This window comes from Talpa occidentalis, unplaced genomic scaffold (genome assembly GCF_014898055.3).
Source record: "Talpa occidentalis isolate TD23 unplaced genomic scaffold, MPIMG_talOcc4v2.1 talOcc4.5, whole genome shotgun sequence".
NCBI classification, from domain to species: Eukaryota; Metazoa; Chordata; class Mammalia; order Eulipotyphla; family Talpidae; genus Talpa; species Talpa occidentalis.
In genome coordinates this window covers 42,197,566-42,219,016 of record NW_023604861.1, presented here as the reverse complement: position 1 = coordinate 42,219,016, position 21,451 = coordinate 42,197,566, and the positions used below count along the sequence as shown (strand labels likewise).

General features: G+C 44.0%; 1 long non-coding RNA gene across 1 annotated transcript in view; it reads left to right on the top strand.

Moving 5' to 3' along the window:
• The first annotated feature begins 12,140 nt into the window (after positions 1-12,140).
• Positions 12,141-21,451, top strand: part of LOC129146898 (uncharacterized) — a 184,196-nt gene continuing 174,885 nt past the window's right edge. The window contains exon 1 of the long non-coding RNA XR_008554258.1: positions 12,141-12,269. This is a non-coding gene — a long non-coding RNA (uncharacterized LOC129146898). The remainder of the gene's footprint in view (positions 12,270-21,451) is intronic.

Here is a 21,451-nt window from a genome sequence, read left to right as displayed (position 1 = left end):
GTGTCACCATTCCTAAGTATGTGACATAAAGGTCAAGCTGGAAGCTGGTGAGTGGAGGTAGCTGGCTAGAAGAAGCGTGTAGAGAGGATCCAGATAGACTAGAAAACTGACAGTTCCACTGTTTTCACCACCAGGCAGAGGAAACAACAATTCTATTTCCTCAAGTATTTTTGGGGGAGGGAGGGGTGGCGGGGCAGTGGTGAGTTTGGTTGTGTGGGTTGGTTGGCTGGTTATGTTTCGGTGACTAAGTGTAGATGTGTATCCTGGGATTGTGGTTGAATTCCAGTGTGGACACCCAGGGTCGATCCTCTGTTCCTTTCCTTAACACCAATTGCTTGCCGGTTCTATCCAATGTCAAATTGGGTCGAACAAGTTCACCAACTCTTGGAGATGTTCTATGGGATCAAGTGTGCAGCCAACATAAGATTCTTTTTAAGTTTGGGTCATGGATTCATTCTTGCCCTGCTTGGGCCACCAGCCACTGGCGAGTAAAATGATCTCAATGAGCAGATGCCAGGCAGAAGTCGCCGCACACAGGGCAACGTTACTTTACTGTTTTGTCTGTTCTGGACACAGAAGCCAGATCCAATCTTCTCTGGCGAGATCCCCAATCAGCAGAAATTTTTTAAAAGCCAGTAGCTTTGACTAGGAAACTTGGCTACTTCCATTAGTCTTTTTGAGCCCAAAGCCGGCTCCACACAGCAAGTGGTTGCCCAGTGCACAGCTCTGAATGGGGCCTTTTGCAAATCCTTTTCACTTTGCCTCGTAACCTGAGCTCATGCTCCCTTTCTGGCAAGGACACTGTGGAAAATTCCCTGTACATAGAGAGCTGGCTCAATTTCCTAGCATTCTACGAAGTTCTCTCCCTGTAATGGTAAAAATGGAGCAGCCCAAACAACTCCAAAGCACTGGGATCTAAAAACAAAGAGCACCTGGGGCGCTGAGGCAAGAAACCAGAGCCCCACTTTCCTGCATGGAGTTTTTTAGAATTTAGAATAAATCTGGCACTGAAGGCTTAGTCACACTCACTGCTTCAACTTGGGGCCTATTGGGATATTAGTGTGTCCTGAAATATTTCAAATTTCTTGGCAAAGCTATCCCAGACTACCTAACCTTTATTTTGTCATCTGTAATCATATGCAAACAGCTACTAGTTTTGTAGAGAAATAAAGCTGGGAGGGGCGGTGGGGTGGGTAGGAGGGAGAATCCAACTGACCTAGGGAGCAGCAGCTTTGACGCATGATTTTGTAACCTTGGGGAAAAAACTGTATATTCTTCAAATCAGAGTTCTTCATCTCAAAAACAGAAAATGTGGTGCCTCCGTGAGAATGGTTGATAGACTAACAAGAAAGGTACCTGGTAGGCGCTCCAGATTCTTACCCTCCTTCCCTCTCCCCACCCCAGTCTCTAGTGGTATAATTTTCAAATTGTTTTAACTGGTGAAACTTAAAAATATTCAAATAAATATGTATGTAAATGCCAGATACAGAAAACAGATACAAATTCCAGGCTGCTACGAAGAATGTGCCTGGTTGGTCTGGTCTTCTGGGTAAGAGTTTCTTGCAATTCAAGCGCCACTGGGATGGTCTTCACTGGGAGACCCTGGAAGTTAGACTCACGCCATTGCTTTGCTGGCCTCCACCTTCCACTGTCCCCAGCCCACTCCAAGGTCCTGGTCACTGAATTCTTCATGGAAGCCTTTGGTTTAAATTTGGGCTTAAACTTACTCTGGGCTAGAGTTCTTTCTATTCTGGTGTTTTCTCTGAGGAACTCACTTTTCTCCGAGAGGGACAGTGAGTCAGGCTGGCTGCCTGGGAGCTCTTACCAAACCTAAGTCCTCATTACTCCTGTTCAGTAAGTGGCTGAGGGTCGTGTGGGTTCTTGTTTTTTTGCCCATGTGTCAGACAGCAGGGAGGTGCTTGGTGTGCACAACCCTTTGGCCAGGCTTGTATGTTTATCAGACTTTTTTTTTTTTTAAGATTTATTTATTTATGCATACAAGAGCTGGGGTACAGGCCAGAGATGCTGGGGGAGGGGGTGAGTGAGAGAATTCACCAGAGACAGAGTGGGGAGCAAAACAGGCAGAGTGACTGAAATACACTGCTGAGGGGAGCAGCGAGTGAGACAGGAGAGGTCTGCTTTGCCATGTGGATTCCTCTCTGGCCGGCCAGGGATCAAACTCCTGCTGCAGAGGCTGCGGATTTCTTCATAGTGCGGCGCTTAACCCCTTGTGCCACCAGGGAGGCCCTGTTTATCAGACTTTTATTGGCACATGGGAAAGGCTGATGGAATTAAGCAGGCTGGGGCAAGAGGGGGGTCAAAGAGCAAATCACAAAACACTTGGCTGTGAACTGTGCTCTGGGAGGGCCTGCTCCTGCACCTCAAGGTGTGCCTTCCAGCAAGAGTCTGTCCCTGCAGGGAGACCGGAGCTCTGCAGCTAGGCAGGGAAACCTTAGAGGGCTTCAGCAGCTCTCCCTGACCCTCCCCCCAAGACTTGCCCAATCCCCATTGCCTTTTCATTCTTGTTCACAATTTCCTGCAGAACCATCCAGAGACTTGGGAGAAGTAGCACATTCCTCCCTCCCAGGGAGGAGGCATATCCAAGGGCTGGGAAAAGGGCTTCTCTCCCCTTCTGTGGCTCTGATTATAGATTGCTGGGTCTGGAGGATGAGGACAGCCTGGAGTCCTGCCCTAAGCTGGGAGTCGGGATGTACAGTAGCGCTTTCAAGATCTTAGCCATCAGTAAACAAGCCATTATGCTCTATGTCTGATGTGTTCTCTCTTTGGCTGGGCAGCCTGTGGTTGCCATGGATATGGCTTTGTCTTTGGAGGCCTATAACCAAAGAGGATTTAAGTAAATCCTCAAGGGTCAATATTTCCATAAAATATTGAGTGTTTGGAAAATATAAAGTTACACTTTTTTTTGCCAGTACTTATTTTTCAGAGTACTTCTTGATTTTCTATTTTTAAGATGTGTCATATTCCAGGGTATAAATGAATCTGTTTCAAGCAAACAGTAGTTTCTATCTGTCACAGGGGATATGGTGACATTTGGCAATGACTATGGAAGATGGGTAGACTGAGTAAGAGAGAGAGAGAGAGAGAGAGAGAGAAGAAAGAAAGAAAGAAAGAAAGAAAGAAAGAAAGAAAGAAAGAAAGAAAGAAAGAAAGAAAGAAGGAAAGAAAAGAAAAGAAAGGAAAGAAAAGAAAGAAAAGAAAAGCTTCGTTCTGTATAGTAACCAAGGGCCCCCAGGGTCTTTGTTTGAAAACACACACATTCTCCCAGGGTTCCTCATAAGTCACTCCAGAGAAAAGTGCTGTCGCCTGGTACAGCAGAGGTCAGAGGCTGAGGGCTGGAGTACAGCCACAGTCCTGCCATGCTTTGGCTCTTTGCTCAAGGGCCACATCCTTCTTAATGGGATGCTCTTTGTGTATGTTTCTTTGTGTTTCCAGGGACCACACGGCCTAGTCAGGGAAGCAGGCTGCGGCTCGAGGATGAGGACCCCAGTCGAGATGCCCACCACTTGACAAAGGCTGCTGTCACAGAAGTGCTCATGCTGGCATCAGCAGGCTGCCTGTCTCCTCATGGTGACAAACCAGGGTTTTGTCATCTATCCTACTTGTTTCATTGGCAGCAACACCCTTCTAGCGAAGAAGTTGTGTCTGAGCTGCAATTACCCAGCAACTCTTTGACTGAAGTGGGAAGAAGGGATGTTAATTGCCTTTCTGTCTGCTTGACTTTTCATGTGTTTATACTTAAACACTGGATTAATCCAGAACTTTTCCTTGCTTGCCTGCTTCAGAGTTCTCTCCAACCCCCACATATGATGTCACCTGGCAATCATGGAACTTCCAAATAGGGTCTTATGACACTCTTGCTCTGACTCCAAGTGCCCTGATGCAAAGGCCTCTGTGATTATTATGGACTCACTGTCCCTGGGGGCCCCTGGAGGCCTGACTATGGACGAGGAGTTGCCTGGAGTTGCCTCTGGCAGGTCCTGGGAGAAACATCCTGCTTTCCAGACCAGCTGTGAACGGGCTCCCCCTTTGCCCCCATCCTGACACAAACTGCCTGGAAGGCTGAGGTGGCATTCTGAGGTTGTGGGCCAAAAAAAAGAGACCCAGCTTGTTGGTTTGATGAGGCCTGTTGGGTGGGTCTCGGAGTTCTAAGAAAACTTTGCAGGTGCCAAGAGGGGTTCCTGGATTAACAGTGCTAGGTTTTCTGAACCACCCTTCAGACACTTAAGGGAATCTGACCCCCAGAGTTTTCATATAGTTCCCCCAGGACCACCACTGATGGGATAAGTGCCATGGAAAACTCAGCTACCCTGATCCTTACTTAACAAAAGGCTGAGAGAGACCATTTTGATATAGATTATGAGTTTTCTGATTTTCCAAGTTAGTAAAAATGGAATAAGGGGATATTAGGGATTCAGTGATGACTTTGAAAAGAACTGGGAAGCTGTAACTGACATCTTCTCTGTGCCATTACCAAAAAAATCACAAGAAAAAAAAGGTGGCAGTAAGGGAAAGACATTATAGCTCTGATTTTAAATGGAAGGAGGGGTACATAATGAAGGGTGTCACAAAAGAATAGCAGGAATCTGTATATTAGTGTCAGGAAAAAACAAAGTCCAGAATATGCTAAGACTTGTGAAATAGCAGCTGACATGAGAATAATGCTCCATGGTTTGGAAAGCATTTTCATGTAAATGATCCCATGGATCCTCACAATAAACCTGGGAGGGGGTAGGAGTTATTATCCTCAGGGTGTGTGGGGACGTCTCAGAGGCAGAGCTGGGATTTAAGCCCAGATCATCTCTGGCCAAATGCTGGGTCTTTCCATCACCTGACATCACTTTCTGTTAACATTGCTCAAAAGTACATTTAGAGAAAGTTCGGGAGGGGCCATGCATGGGTAGACAGTGAAAGAAAGCCATGCTCACTGTTCTTGTTTTTCCTTCAGTGTTTATCACAAAGCACAGCACCCTTCAAAGGATGGGACAAATTTTGTAAGATGAGCAAGATCTTCAAGGAAAGTTGAGTTCTCTAGGTTGAGGCCTGGACATTGCAGCTGGCTGTTTGCCAGGGACCTAATTTCTCCTGCATGGCTCTTCAGAAATTACTTGCTTAGTATCTGTGTTTTGCACTAGATTGAAACTTCTTGAAGGCAGGGACCATAGCTGCCTTGTCTATCATGGTATTTCCTAGACTACCAGGCAATGAATAAATAACTGACCACAGACCTTCCAGCAGTAATTTCTGTGAAATTGTGGCGAATGGGAGAAAGAGGCAGAAGTTGTCATGGTTTACAAAAGAGAGAGAGAGAGAGAGACATGTCGATTGTAGAGTATGTTTCCCAATTAATTGCCTCCAACATATTTATATTCATTTCAAAAATTAAAAAATGTAATAAGGCCCAAAGTCATAAAGTGAGTCACGCGATCCCACTTCAGCCAGCCCAAAGACCTGGTCAGAAACTTTGTTTTGGGCCTTTCAATGTTGAGCTGGGATTGTCTGGGCTGCAATGATCTAAATGCAGAAATAAAAGGCTTTATGGTTAAGAATCTTTTTTTTAGGTTCTAGATCCTGCTTTTAGGGTGAGTAGTTCTGTTAGGTATTCAGGCTCAGTTGAAGAGGAAATCTTACTTTTTTTGCTTGTGCTAGCAGGTATATATTTTGGAGAAGTTAGAAGAGGATACATTTAACACCAGAGCTTAGCAATGCTGTCAGTCCTCAGTACTTGTCATCATCACAATGGCCATAATTACACATACGAGTGTAAACACTGTAGGCAGAGTGATCTTTAAAGACACTGAGATGATGAGGGGCTGGGCACAATTAAAACAGATTTTCAGAGATTTCTTAAGCTACTCTCTTCTTGGAAAGGACATTTATTAAGGGTATACTTCCTCTTTTCCTGACCTCTATTTATTTCAAGTCCATGGGAGAGCTTCAGAGGGACCAGAGGAGAATGAGCTTACTTCATCTCATGTCCTTCTTCTCATTTACTTCACAAGGGTCTTTTCTCTGGCCCTCAAAGCACAGGGGGCATTAACATCTGCTGCCCCCTCTTCCAGAACTCTCTCCTAGATCATTATCCATACTACTGACCTGGTGTCATTCAAGCCTTAGCTCAATCAGTACCTCATTGGAGAGACCTGCCTGATGCATCATTCCTGTGGTATTTTCTTCACAGCACTTGCATCACAATATGAAATGGTTTGATTTTCCTTCTCCCTGTTCTTCCCCTTCTCTGCACTATCCTTCCTTTCCCACTATTTCTTCCTTGAAGAAGTATCCCCACTAAAAAGGGATATCTGTGAGGCAGGGACCTATCTGTCTTACCCACTGATGTATCCTCAGTACCCAGGAGGTACCTGAAGATGCTCCGCATACACTTGTTGCATGAACAAATTGAGGTACTCTATCTTCTTTTTTGGTTGCTTCCATTTAGAACACTTAGGCACTATGACTATTTTCAACAAATAGTAAATTGTGGGGGGTGTGGGAGTGAAGGTAAAAAGAGATTGTTTAAAAGCACTTCGATATCAGGAAAGAGTATTCATGTTTGAGGGGTCTCTGATAACCTGAAAACAATCCTTAGCTCCAGGCTCAGATCAAAAGTTCTGGAGGCATCACTAAAGCTGAAGGAACTGTGCCATGGTCTTGGTGCAGTAAATGAAACCCCAGGGAAAGCTGAGAAAATGCAGCAAATTCCACAAGGGAATATAAAAAAGCTCGGCCTGCTGGAGATAAGCCTGCTCAGGGTCTCTCAATGTCTCCTGGACTCAGATCATGTTGTGGCACCTGATCAGTAAACATGGATGAAGTTCAAGGTTGGAAGATGCTAAGAGAATGTCAAGGATAGGCCATAAAGAGAAGCTTGGGTGGCAGAGACGGCCAAGGAAAACATGTCTTGGGAAGTACTGGTTCAACTCTAGCATTTCTGTTGATTTTATTGAACTCCCTCTTTACCTTAGTTTGGCAAAATGGGGATGGCACTGCTAACTTTCAAGGTGGGGAAGGTAGGAGAGGGTGAAGTGATCAGGTCCTCTTTTGGAGCTAGACCCTAAGTAACAGGTGGCTAAGCAGGATAGAAATTGTTCTCTCTCATGGAAACTTCTGCACTTGAGCAATTCAGGGCCACAATGTCATGTTGACACATCTGTCTTTTATTTTGTTGTTCTGCTATCTTTGGACATTACCCTCATCTATATGGTGGACACACCTCATTCATTTTTAAGCCAGAAGAAGGAAAGAAGGGGAAAGCAGTTGCCCTTCAAGCTCACCATCAGGAAATAATACCTTCCATTGACAACACATTGGACAGAGCTTTGTCTATGGCCATACTTCAGCGTGAAGGAGTCTGGGAAATGTGGTTGTTAACTGGATGATGATGTCTCAACACAACTACAAAAAAACAAAACAAAACTACAAAAAGGGGTGTTAGGAGAAAGAATGTCTGCTATAGGTGACTGCAAAAAATTATGGCAAAGTGCCTTGTGGGTGTGATGGTTCTTTGCAATAACCCCAGGGAAATAACGTCAAATGGGAATTGAGGGGCTCTCTGCCAGGTCTTTGCAGAGCAGACAACTGCATAGACTTTAATAAAGAGAGAGTGGAAATTTATTCCTGGAAGGAATATTAAGCCCAATAATATTAAACAAGACATATTAGTACCATAAAACAAAAGAGCAGCAATTCTAAAATCTTTACCAGAAGGTAGCTCCTACCAGGTAATTTACCCAAATAGTCAGAATTCTGCTTTTGGCTTCCACCATCATCTTCCACTACTTAGAATTAACAAACAGGTTCACTGTGGAATCTAAATCTAGAAATATTAGTGTAGGCTCTAGAACAGATAGGAAATTTGTGACAGGTGCATATTCACCCAATGCCTAATCCCCAGGCACTGCCAGTGCAAATGCTCTACTATGAAGTGGGGCAATTTTGTTGGGAGTGAAAGAGATGTACCTCAGAAGTTCAGTATTAAACCACCAGTGTATGAGTAAGGACCCTCATTCATTCATGCACTCATTCATTCATCAAAAGTTTATAGAATGCCTATTTTGAGTCAAACCTGTGGTATTGTGTAGGGGCTGAGACACACTGATGAGCATGTTAGAACAAGATTGCTATTTTCTCAGAGTGTAGAGAGTGAGAAAAAAGGCAGGAAAGAAGAAAACATATGAATAGACAGGATACTACACAGTGAAAAATACTAAAAAGGAACCAAATAGAGTGATGAAGAGTGCTGGGCAGAGAATAGGAGGCTCAGGGTGGGTCTTTCTGAGGGCAGGGCATTTAAGCAGAAACCTGAAGGCCACAAAGCCAGTCACACAAGGAGCCAGGAGGAGAGTGGTGGAAAAGAACTTGGTGTATTAATGAACAGCAAGGAGATCGTGTGGCTGAAGTGTATTGGGTGAGGGGAGAAGAATGCAAGATAGCTGAGAGGAAAGGACAGGTCCTAGGGAGTTTCTGGAAGGGGTAGAGTGTGACTGCACAGGAAAGATTGGAGGAATCATTCTTAAATAGGTTCAGGATGGTGGGACAGAAAAGTTCATACTGGGAGTAATCAGAAGACAGGAGAGGGAAGCTGGGGAAAGTTCTGGAAGGTCTCAAAAGCCAAGCAGTTTGAATTCTCAATGATAATATGCTGCCATTTGAACAGGAGAGAAACATGATCAAAAGGTAATGTTAGAAATATTTCCTACACGCTGGAGGCCAGGGCCTCTCAGTCTTGGCACCAGGGATGTGTTGTGCTGGATGCTTCTCTGTTGTGAAGGGCTGTCCTGTGCACTGCAGGCTGTTAAACATCATCCCTGGTCTCTAGATGTCGGTAGCACTGGTCCAGTCATAACAATCAAAAATTATTGTCAAGTGTCCCCTCCCCTGAGGGGCAAAATCACTCCTGGTTAAGAACCAGAGCTATTGGTTATTTGTAATTGGTGTAGTTTATTTTTGTGTTTTTGTTCTTGACAATCGACTTGCCTTCTTTCACTATGCTTGGGTACACATAGGAACTCGATGTTTGAGTAATAGGAAGGCAACCTTAGTTCTAGTGACTGAATATCATTTGACTCCATTGTAAGAAAAGTTCATACAAAGTTTATACAAACACAATTTAATTCACTCAAAAAGGAGACTTTGAAAGTCATCAGGGATCTTTCTTTCATACTTCAGTCCCTTGACACTATTGTTGCTCTTATAGTTTGTCCTTTTTGTCTTAGGGAAGTAGACACCTTAAGGCAACCCCTGCTTTTGGGAAGTGGGAGGGGTGTGGGCCAGAAGGGAAGAGCTCTTAGCCAATGAGGAGATATGTATATTGGGTCAAAAAAACCCCTTTGGATTGTTTTGAAATTTATTTTTTTTGAGCCCCCTAAATCTAAATTAGCTTTGTGGGAACGAATTACCGCCTCAACCTCAACCCAAAATGTATTCTTTCATTGTGTTCAGATGAAGTTTGAAAGATATACAAAAGAATATGAAGAAACTCCTAAAAAAAAGTTTTTAAAAATCAGTTTATCTTCCTATGTTTTAAAAGTAGTGTACTAGGTTAAAAAAAAAAAGTGTACTTGGTTGAAAAGTGTCCCCTCGAAAGTCATGTCCACTTGGAATCTCAGATATGGAAGTTCTGCAGATCTTATTAGTTAAGATGACATCACACTGGGTTTAAAGTGTATCCTAAATTCAACCACTGGTGTCTTTAAAAGAGGAGGAGCAGACACACAGGTGCATACTGGGAAGAAGGCCATGTGGAGACAGAAGTGGAGACTGGAGTGATACATTCAAAGAAAGCCAGGAATTGCCAGGTGCCACCAGAATAAGAAGAGGCAAGGAAGTTTTCTCCCCTCAAAGCTTTGGGAGGGGTATTGCCTGCGGACACCTTGATTTTGAACTTTTGGCATCCAAAACTATGAGAGAGTAAATTTCTGTTGTATTAAGTCATCCAGCTTGTGGCAGCTTGTAATAATTGTAGCCTTAGGAAACTATAATGCAAATGGTAATTTTATGGTTGCTTTTAGCTTTTTATTAACACTTGGGTTTGCCAGTTCCTGCTTCAGACTTCCTGCTTTTCAGAGTTCATCACCATGCAGCAAAGGTTAGCCTTTGCCCTGTACTTCACCATCCCTGGAATGATTAAAATACAACCACGTACAGTCTGTACCCACTGCGCCCCTGCCACCCCCAACAAAACAAAACAAAAGAAAAATCCACAGCTAATAATTCTGTTTAACAAACAGGTTTCTGACTGGAGGTCTGAACACAGCAGTAATGCTTCTTTCAGACCAAATTCCAAGCCAAGAAGCATTGGGCAGCCCCCTGTGGTGGGCAGTGATGAGTAATGGCTCTGCAGTTTTGTTAACTAAAGGATAGTGACTGCTCTGGAGAAGCTGCAACCCTGAATTAGAGGGGAAAGGGAAAGGGAGGCTTTTGGTGGGATCCTAGAGAAAAACTTGAGGAGGTGAGTCAATGGACCATGGGTGTGGGCCTGGGAAGGAGAAATAAAGGGTGGAAAGGGTAGGGAAGGGGTAGGGAATTGCACAAAGTGCAATTGCAGGGGAGGGGGATGGGAAGAGAATGAGAAGCAGGACAGCTGAATCCTTTGGAGAGAGAAATAGTCTTAATTTACCATAGGCAAAAACAAAAAGGGAAGATTATGCAACATTTTTAATGACAGTGTTTCTGTCACTCACCCTGATAGTAGTAATTATGTCTATTATGCAAATTTGGTGGTGAAGGTGCTGTCCTCTGAGCTTGTTCCTGAGGGGATTAATGGGGGAGGTTTTAGTGTCACCAAATAGAGTCTGGGAGGTCTGGAAGTTCTCATTTATAATCTTACAAATACAGAGTTTCTTATAAAATAAGCTCTTTAAATTAACTAAAGAAGATAGCCATTTCTCTTTCTTCCAGCCCTGCCCTTACTACGTCCTGTGTTTGTTTTTCTAGTGGAGGGGTCTAGACATTTGCTCGGTTTGATCTTTAGCCAAAACAAATGATTTGCACACATACTTTTAGAGGGGAGAGAAGTGAATATGTTGCTTGTCCAGAGAACAACTCAGAAATTCATCTAAATTTTAGGTGAGGAATGAAGAGGCTTGGGGTGCGGTGGGTTTTGGGTGGGAGTAAATGATTCCCAGGGCAGCCAGAGAGCTAACATTGCCTACAGTTGGCATCAGAAACATGAGCCTCATTCAAAAATATTTGTTCAGTCCCTACTCTGTGGCAAGCCACTGGTGGAGGGCTTCGGATATAAATATGGTTTTTTTAAACGGGGTTATAGTTTAGTAGAAAGATTGATGATTAGATGATTATTCATTCACTCATTTATTAGTCAAATAGTTATCGAATCTCTTCTGTGCATTAGAGACTGTTCTAGCACTTAGTAAAGTGCAAATAGAGCAGACACAGATCCTGCCTTCTCTGCGCGAAACAAAGGGGTTGTGTGTCACGCAGATGCAGGAGACTCTCTCCACCTGAAGGAGTCAGGGATGCTTTCTTAGCACATCTGCAAAAGCATGGAAGGTGCTGAGGAGTGAGGGTTGATTGTTCTTTTAACTGTGCCTTTAACCTTTTTTTGTCTTGTTTTGTTTTGTGCTAATCCTCACCACAGCACTTTCTAACAACTCAAATGTGACCTGGCACAGGAAATAGCTTCTCCAAAAAGGGCATTTTAAAATGACCTTCCTGCCATCCATCTTCTCAGCCTGAGCCTGTGCTCTGCACACTCAGCCACCCTGAGTGTCAACTCCCAGCCCTTCCCCCACCCGTTTACAGATGACCCCCAAATGCATGACCTCTGAGTTCCAAATCTTCTAACTACCTGCCAACCTCAGTGACCAGCATCTCCCAGACACCTTATCCAGTCTGGAGCCGTGTGGCATTCTTCTCCCTCCCCTCGTGCTGAATCATGATCTGAACAGGCTCCTCTTCCCTCCACCGCTTGGGGCTGCTTTTCCCTGGCCATAGGCCCAGGGCAGAAACCTGTCTCCCCCCTGGTGGGACTTTGTATTTGCCTGGGAATTTAGCAACAAGGGAGCACCTGGATCCTTTCCCAGCATCCTCTGGGCTCCACCTTCCCCCGTGAACGCTTCCCACGGCGCGCCCACGCCACGTCAGTCCTCGCGCGTCTCCGGCCCTGCCTGCTCCGCACGGCCCAGGCCCCAGGCCCGTGGCCCAAGGCGTGGGGAAGGAGGAAGTGGCTGCTTTCCCTAACACAACACAGGATTTTCGCGCTCTCCGAACACCTTCACTACGAAATCCAGGTAGGGTGCCCCGCACTCAAGTGGGTTTCCAGGTCTTAGGTTGTGAGGGGCTGTTAGGGACACCCTAGGAGGACTCAGAACAGAAAAACAGGTTCGCAGCTGCTGAGCTCGGCATGGGAGAGCAAGAAAGGAGAGACCCTGCTCTGCAAAACCCTCCCGCTTTTGAGAGGTCACTGACTCCTGGCACAGGGATCAGCCGCTCTGTCATCTCTGAGGGTGCCTCCTCTTGCTGCGGGGCTCCCCCTTATTAAACGTAGTGTCACCAGCGGGATTTGAGACAGAAGGCGCATGGGTTGGCGCGCGTGTGCGCTGGTGGTGTGACAAGCAGTGCGCTTGCCCCACTTCTGCTAAATGAACCATATTAACCTAATACTTGGAGGCAGGCTCCTTCTCCGCGGTGCCTACACCCAACACCAGGTAGGGAGGCCCTCTGAGCCGCGCTCTCTGTTTACACCTTGCCTTGGCAGGGCCTTACTCAGTATCCCACAGGGCCTCCCTGTCTGTCTTCCCCGCACTGTAGACATCCAAGAGCTATCACTAATTCACTAAGTGTCCTCCTTCAGCCTGGTCATGCATTTTTAATTAACTTTTATATCACTACTCGGGTAACACAGCTCTGCCTTCTTCTTTGTCCTCATGGAACACAGCTGAAGTCAGCTATGAGCTGTTATTTCACACAGAGGAGTTTCTGCCACCTCCCTGCAAAGTAGCGCATCCTGCTTATTTGAAACCTAAATATTTCAGACTTAAAATATTGTGAAATTAATTTTCCATTTAATGCCTTCTTCAAATTGCTAGAAGAGAACGTATAGATGAATACATGGCAGGCCTCCAATTTTATACTTGAAAAAATGAGACACAGACAGTAAATCATTTCCCCAAGGTCACACAGCAAGCTTGCAGTAGGGCCACAGTTAAAATGCAGGTCTTCTGAGTATATGTGCCTTCATGCTATGAAGTCTCTAAAATGATAGATTTAAATCCAGAGAGAGTGGCCTTATACTCTCCCCCTGCCAAATCCAAAATGAGTATGTGAAATAAATCTCCGAATCTCCAAGACCTAGTAAAGAGATATAGTCACTCATTTGAGTGAGCAATAGTTGTTAGGTTTCCTCATTATTTTATTTTATTTTATTTTTAAATTTTTTTTTAAGATTTTATTTATTCATTTATACAAGCACTGGATACAGTCAGAAGCACAGGAGGGTGAGAGAATTCACCAGAGCCAGAGCGGGGAACAGAACAGGCAGACTGACGAAGTACACTGCTGAGGGGAGCAGTGGGCGTGGCAGGAGAGGTTGCGCCATGTGGGACCCTCGCTGGCAGCCGGGGATGGAACCAGCACTGCAGAGGCTGCAGGCGGCTTGACAGCCCAGTGCTCAACCGCTGCGCCACTAGGGGAGGCCCTCCTCATTATTTTAGATATGTAGAAACAAAGAAATTAAGCTCTGAACAGAGAAACTGAAAGTGCAGGGAGAACAGTGAGAGAAAATATAAAATAAGATCTCAAAGAAAAAGACCTGGACTAGAAATCCGAAGTGGTGGAAACTTGGAAACAGAAAGCCACCAGAGGTGGGGATGCAGAGGCTGTAGGCAGGATAGGAAGGGTGAGGACTCTGGAGTCCTGACAGACATGATTTTTAATCTCAGCTTTAGCATTTGCTAAATTTTATACTTCAAAAACGAGATACAGAGATGTTAAACCATTTCCCCAAGGTCACACAGCAAGCTTGTAGCAAGGCCACAATTAAAATGCAGGTCTTCTGAGTACCAAGTCTATGTACCTTCATGCTATGAAGTCTCTAAGATGATAGCTTTAAATCCAGACAGTGTGGTTTGGGGGCAGTTAATTTCTTGGAAGCTAGCATCTAAATTGGAGTGTTGTTGTGATGATTAAATGAGAAAATGCATGTAAATACCCAGTGATGCCTTGCATGCCGTAGGCATTCAGTAAGTGGTCAGATTTGTGATTACATTTAATTAGAGAGAAGAGACCCTGTCTCCTCTGGCCAAGCCCTAAGCAAAGTTGGGAACAAGACTGGAAGATCTCTGATTCTGGCACAAATATATGGTAATGCAAATCTCCTGCCCAGGATTCCAACTATGCAGGCCCCAGGGCTGCAGGGGGACTGACTGGACCTGGTGGCTTGGGTTTATCTTTCCTGATTGTTATTTAAAACCTTTCTTTTCTTTTACCTTCCAGTATGGTAGTTTTTAAACTGGAGGTAAATTCCCCCCACCCTCCACCCAGGGCAGGTGGGGGGGTTGTAGGGGTGGAGGCATTTGGCAATATCTAGAGAAGTTTTTGGTATCATAATGAGGTTGGGAGTGGAGATGGTATTGACATGTAGTGGATAGAGATCAGAGATGCTGCAGAACATTCTACAATGAATGCCCAGCACCAACTTTCCACAACAAAGAATTACTGGTCCAGAACACCAAGGTTGAAAAACCCTGTGTCTTTATCCTTAGAGGAACAATCAGGTCTGTATTGTGGCTGCAAAGCTAAGTTTCCCAGAAGATAGGAGAAAAAGCTCTGATTTGGGGGGGCTTTTTTGCTTAATGTGTATTGTATAACTATTTTTTAAAACCTCTGTTGCAGCCTGAGGGGTCCTGGGCTAGACTCCCAATTTTTGATTCCTTAAATAGACCTGTTTTCCTTTCTCTCCTCCCTCTGCTAGCACCATCTTGATTTTCCTTGAGAAACTTGCGGTCTTGAATTTGCTGTTCTTGTGATTTGGGTAGAAATGACTTCAGGTGCGGGGATGTGGTGGTTGTTCCACCTGCCCAGGTTTCATTCAGCAACGGATGTGGACCAGTTAGAGCCAAGTTTGACGACATTTCAGAACTTCTCTGAACCGTGGAAGGTGAGAGATTTCTTTTTCCTATGGATGCACTGAGAAGAGAGGACTCGTAACTCAAGCTACAGAGAGCCATCTTGCCACCTCGACAGGGAGAGCTGTGGTAATGACAGAGGACCATGAAGGGGCCCACATCACTTCTCACATTCTGCTGTGAACTGCAGAACAAAGGAACAGAGAGAAAATGAGCCCCAACAACATCCTTCAGACCTTGAAAGCAAATATGGCTGTACCTTTTACTTATTTGAACCAATAATTCACTTCCTTTTTAAGCAGCATAAAATAGTCTTAATTAAGTTTCTGTCACTGCAACTGAGAATCCCAAAGAAGACAAACCTGGAGGTTGTTGAATATAACAAGCTTGGAGGCAGCAAAGCCATCAGAGCACTTTTGAAAACTGAGTTTCCATAGAGTTCTAGAAGCATTTTTCTCAAGGAGAACAATTAGCAACTTTCAGTTGTGTTTTTGTTTCTGCTCGACCAACATCTGAACCTTTTTTCCTGTAGGAGCTAAGAAAGCCAGAAATATACCCACTACCTGTGAAGACAAGGTTTGGATACTTAATCTAGGGATGGCCAACCAGATTCACTGGTCTGGAGTTAGAATCTGGAACATGAGAGGCAAGGAAGCAAGGCTGGTGTGGGGTTTGTACTGGCCCCAGCAACTATGGATTCTAGGGCAGTAATGGCCATGGTGGCACCAGTGGTATCCAGTTTCCAATGCTGGCTCTGGGGTCCAATCAGTGTCTGATGTCTAGCAATGGCCATAGGAGTGATCTTCTCAAGTGGTTTCTGGGGTGTAATTTTGGACCATGGGTCCAACTGCTTAGTTTTCCTTCTTCCTGTCAATTTTCCCCAGATTGTCTTTCCAGCTTCTTTTTGATTCTGTGAGCTACCCAATATCCTCTCAATGAATGATTTCCCGCTTATATTAGCCAGTCATTTCTTGTTAGAACCATGGAAAGGACTGAGGATGCTCTGTATGCTTCCTGTAGCAGCAGCTATCACTGTGTAACAATATAACTTAGGGGCTTAAAACAGTATTTATTATGGCTCAATAATTTGATGGTTTAAAGAGGATAGAATCTTCGTTCTTCCCAGATGATAGTATGAAGTAAATATCCCAGATAAGCAGGTGAGTCTGCTATATACAGTCGTTTAAGGGTTTACACTTCCATTTTACTCTCTACGTCTCATAAGAGTACTGCCCTTATCCACACAGTTGAAGCTCTGTTGCCTCCAACCAGCAAGGGAGGAAAGAGGGCAGTCTGAGACTCAGACAAGAGGGGCACATGTTATTCCTCACATTCTACTGCTAATTGCAAGCGGGGCTGGGCACTATGGAGGCGGAATTGGATATTGGCAGACAGGTAGCATTTTCTTCCACAATTTGTAATTTAGAGCAGTGAATCTCAAGGTGGAAATTTGAAGCACATTTGTGGGTAGGTGGAAAACCTATTTTTCTGATGATGAAGGCTGCTTGGTTTGTCAGTTTTTTCAACTTGTACATACTATGATATAATCAAAGGGCACATATATAGTCATGATACTGTGTATTAGATGATGTAACACATAGTGTGATATAGTCAAGAGGACCCAGCAATAGAGACCTGGGTTTGCACACAGGCTCTGGTGTTATTCTAATGCTCCCTTTCTCTTGGCTTCAGTTTTCTTATTTGTAAGATGGGGATTATAATTACTGCCTGAGAAGATTGTTGCAAGTATTCAGTGAAATAAGTATGTGCCCAGAACAGTCTCTGTGAATATTAGATGCTTAATTCTGACCGAGGTTATCTTAACAGGGAGTAAATAGGAAACAAGGAGTTTGTTCTTCTGTTTCTCAGTAGCTGGGAATTTGGAAAGTCCCTTAATTTCTCCAGGTCTCAGAGCATTCTCTGGAAAAGGGCCATTTGAAAGTTATTTATTTATGCACCTGTTAGTGATATTTCTGTTGTCTTCCCACTCTAATATGACAACGAGTCAATGGAAGATGGTGGTATGAAAGTCTTGCAGAAAGAGTATAAGATTTGAGTCTGGAGAAGTTCCCAACCTGAGATCTTCACAATAGTAGGCCATGATACATGTTGAGTACAAACATTAGTATATATGTAATTGAAACAAAACATGGAATGCCACTAAGTGCTATAATGAGTACTCATTTACTCATCCATTTGTGCCCGCCCCAAGACCTGGCTCTTAGCCATTCCTGTGCAGCACTATTCGAATCCTATGTGATATGTATGCAGAATAACTAAAGGCAAAGACATGTAGGCTTATAGAGAAAACTCAGATGAATAGGGACTTTTGGGGATTGTGCAAGGATCAAAGACCTGGGAGTCTGAGAACTCAGTTCTGATCCCAGCTCTGCTATTAGCTAGCTGTGACCTTGGACAATTTTTTGAAATCTTTGTATTTGTTCCCTTGCTTATAGGAGAGGGGTTCTGGATTGGGGTCATGCCATCATTAGATGATCTCTTAGGTTTTCTCTGGTTCTAAGTTCTGTGCTTCTAAAGCTGCCTTTTCTGATCTCAGCAGATTTGTTTGGATCTTGGTTAAATGCCCTACTTATTAACCTTGGAAACGCTGATTCTAACATTGGAATAAAACAGTCCTGTGAGAATATATTGTGCACAGGAACAAAAGGATCAGGTACAAGAAAACAAACAGTTTCACTGTAGGCAACACGTTCATGCACAGAGATCATACATGAATGCTTAGCCACTCAGACAGGATAGAAAATTCAGTTCAACTCAGTGTTGATTAAGTGACCTAATATAGTAGAGTGACTGGATTCGATCCAACGGGGATTGGATGACAAGGAACCCATGTCCTTAACCAGCCCCTATCCTTAGGCAGCTCGATCAGGTTAGGGAGAGCAGACATCCCCTTCCCCCACCCTACACACTCTCACACTCACATCCAATAATTAATGGGTATGAAACTTCCACAAACACTGACCTAGTGTGGCATAAGACCACCTACGAGTGTGGCGTAAGCCAGGCCATTTGGGTACCACGATGAAAAATGTCTCAACCCCTAAAAAACTTTGGTAATTCAAGTATGTAAGAAGATCTTAAAAAAGCCAGAGAGTCAAGAGAGGCAAAAATGATAGTAATAATAAAAAAGCATATTTATCTAGTACTTTACTAAGTAGTTTTGTACACAGCCTGCGTTTTCTCTCCTGGGTAACTTTCAGAACATCCCTTCTGGCTTTTCTCCCACTTCTCTGGCCATCTTTCTGTGTCTTGTTTTTGTGGGACTCTTTTCTCAGCTTGCTGAAAGCAACATTCTGGCCCTAACTATCAATTATCTACTGATGATTCTTGCTGGAATGTCAACTCATGAAGACAGAAATTTTGCCCATTGTACTTACCCCAAATTCCCAGTAATTAGCACAATGGCTTGCCTGTATTAGTATCTTAAAAAATACGTATTGCAAACTGAATCTGATTCTTAAGTTCAGACCTGCTCCTCATTGGCTATCCTAGAAAACCTGTTGACTGTTTGCATCTCAATTTGCATACTCAAAATGTCTAGAAAGAACTCCCTACCTCCACGTAATTCTCCCCAAAATTTGTTATTCACTGAGATATCCTGATCTCAATGAATTGTGCTTCTGCCTGACCCAACCACCTAAGCCAGAGACATAGGACCTTTATGGATTTCTGCCAGACCATAACCCTTTCCCTTATTTTTCATATTTGGTCAGCTTACAGATCCTATTTACTTACTCATCTCCCTTCACTTGAATTATTTTCTCAGTTTCTTAGCTGGCTCTCCTATTTCCATTAAGTGTTCATGATCTAGCATGAATGGTGAATACTAATCCCATCCTTAGTTTAATTTCAATTTTTTTCCTATTATTGTTTTGGCTCTGATTTCCTCAAGTTTTAAAACAATTTTATCTCATTGCATAGCATGTCTGTATATTTTATGAGCAGCCTAAAATACCACCTAACAAGATAATCAGTGATATATACAGAGTATGGTATTGTGAAATCTTGTGATTACAAATTCAAATCAAACTAATTTAAAGCAGAAGAGGTCATTTTGGGCTCATGCAGTTGGGCAGTGCAAGAATGAGTTGGCAAACAAAGTAAATACAGAACCCAAGCCTGGTCTTCACGACTCCCGAGTTCATCACCACTTAATTTCCTCTGTCAAATCAAGAGCTTAACCTTTGTGAGTAATCGTCATTAGAGATGTCAAAAATAAAAGCAATCAAACAGCACAGGCAAATCACCGTGAGCCTGATTGCAGTTTCTGAGATGGTCACAGTAAGATCTTCTATCCCATAGCTCCTCTTATAATTTGGTTGTCCTTCCTCTCTTCAGAGGTGGGCTCCAGGTTCCCTTCCATTGCTTCGGAGTGGGCGCGTGAATATGGCAAAGTGATGCTATGTGACTTTTGGGTCTGGCCTGTAAAGGGTCATATGATTGTTGCCTTTTCCTCTTGGGATGTTTTCCCTTGGAGCCCAGCCACATGCATTGAGGAAGGCAAGCAAGCTGTGGAGGACCAGACCTCAGGCAGCTCTGGTCTCCAGATTTGTGAGAGAATGAGGCTTCAGGCCATTCCAGTTCCCAACTACAGAGTCACTTTTAGAGTTAGTGTTTGAGTCCTCCCAGGGGCTCATCCCTCCTCCCCTTACCTCTCTCTTCCTCCCCTCCTCCTCCAGACATTATGGAGCAAAGACATTTTGACTCTCTGTGTCCTGTTAAATTTCTGACCCATAGAAAACATGAGAGATAGGTCCTCCCCTGGTGGCGCAGGCGGTTGAGCACAGCACTATGAGGCTGTCCACAGCCTCTGCAGCGCGGGTTTGATCCCGGCCGGCCGGCGAGAACCCCACATGGCGCGGCAGACCTCTCCTGTCTTGCCTACTGCTCTCCTCAGCAGTGTATTTTGTCAGTCTGCCTGTTCTGTTCCCCGCTCTGTCTCTGGTGAATCCTCTCAACCTCCCACATATCTGGCCTGTACCCCGGTTCTTGTATAAATAAATAAATAAATCTAAAAAAAAAAAAAAACCACTGGGGGTGGGGGGAAGAAAACATGAGAGATAATAAAATTTTGAGGGCATTTGTTACACAGCTAGAGATAACTATTCACATAGAGATGTGGGGCACCCGTGTGCCTCCTCAGACTTTCCTTCCTGCAAAAGACATGTTTTCTCCAACTCAGAGTAATAAGATGAAGTGTCAAAGTAATGTTTGCAGGGAGTGTTATGAACATCTCTGTTTTATAGTGAAATTGTTTCTGAGCTTGTGTGACATTTTTCAGCGAGCCATGCCTCTGGTATCCATAGATTCTAGAGCTGTTTGCCATAAGCAGTTTGAAACAAGGGACATCCTCAAGGGACATTCAGGAAGACTTTCCTTCTTGAATGTTAGCTGTTTACCAGGAAGGAAGTCGTCAGTACATTTACAAAGAGATTAGGCCACTTTATTTGCCTTGTTTTCTCCATGGATCCTCTGGTAACTGGGAGAGAAGTGGATCACAGGACAGCTGTTTTAACTTTGTCCTTTTCATTCATTCCACTTTTAACAATTTCTTCCTTGATGGAGCCTAGATGGCTGCCTTGAGCTCCAGTCTCACAATCTACTCTCTCAGTAATGCAACTGAGAAAGAGAATACCCTCTAGAAAAAGTCCCAGGATAGCTTTGATTCATCTTTGTTGTCCAGACCAAGCTTTAGAACTACTGTGAATCAGTCTGACTAAAACTACCTAGACTGAGAGTTATATGGTGAAGGGGGAGAAGCTAAAGTGTCTGAGTCAGAGGATTTTAAAGAAATAGATGGGGGTTTCCAGGAACTGCCTTCATGCCCCTTTTTCTTCGGAGTTTGATCTTGATGGGGTTATGTGCTGATGGACATGCTTTTTACTATAGTGACGAGGCTGTGACTCAACTCTTGTTTGCTTCTGCCTCCATCTTGGTCTCACCCCGTCTCATCTGGTTTTCTGTGGTTTAATCTGCAAAAAGATAATAAACAGGACAGGAACAAGAATTTCTGCACGAAAAGATAAATGGGAATAGAACAAGGACAACCAGAGCAAGGAACTAAGGACAAATAGAGCAAGGATGAGAAACTTAGAGTTATTGGGCCCAGTGACATAGGAAATAGAATTCCCCACTCTGTTACCTGGGAATAGGCAGTTTGGGGGCTGGAAATAGGAAATTTCTAGCAAGCATTTCATGGAATGAGCAGAACTTTCCCCCTTTCTCAAAACTTCATGGCCTGGGCTCTGAGATATTGTGGTAGTCCAGGTTGGTGACTTAGCTAGACAGGAAAGTGTCTTATGGAGGAATGCTTCTCAGCCCTAAAA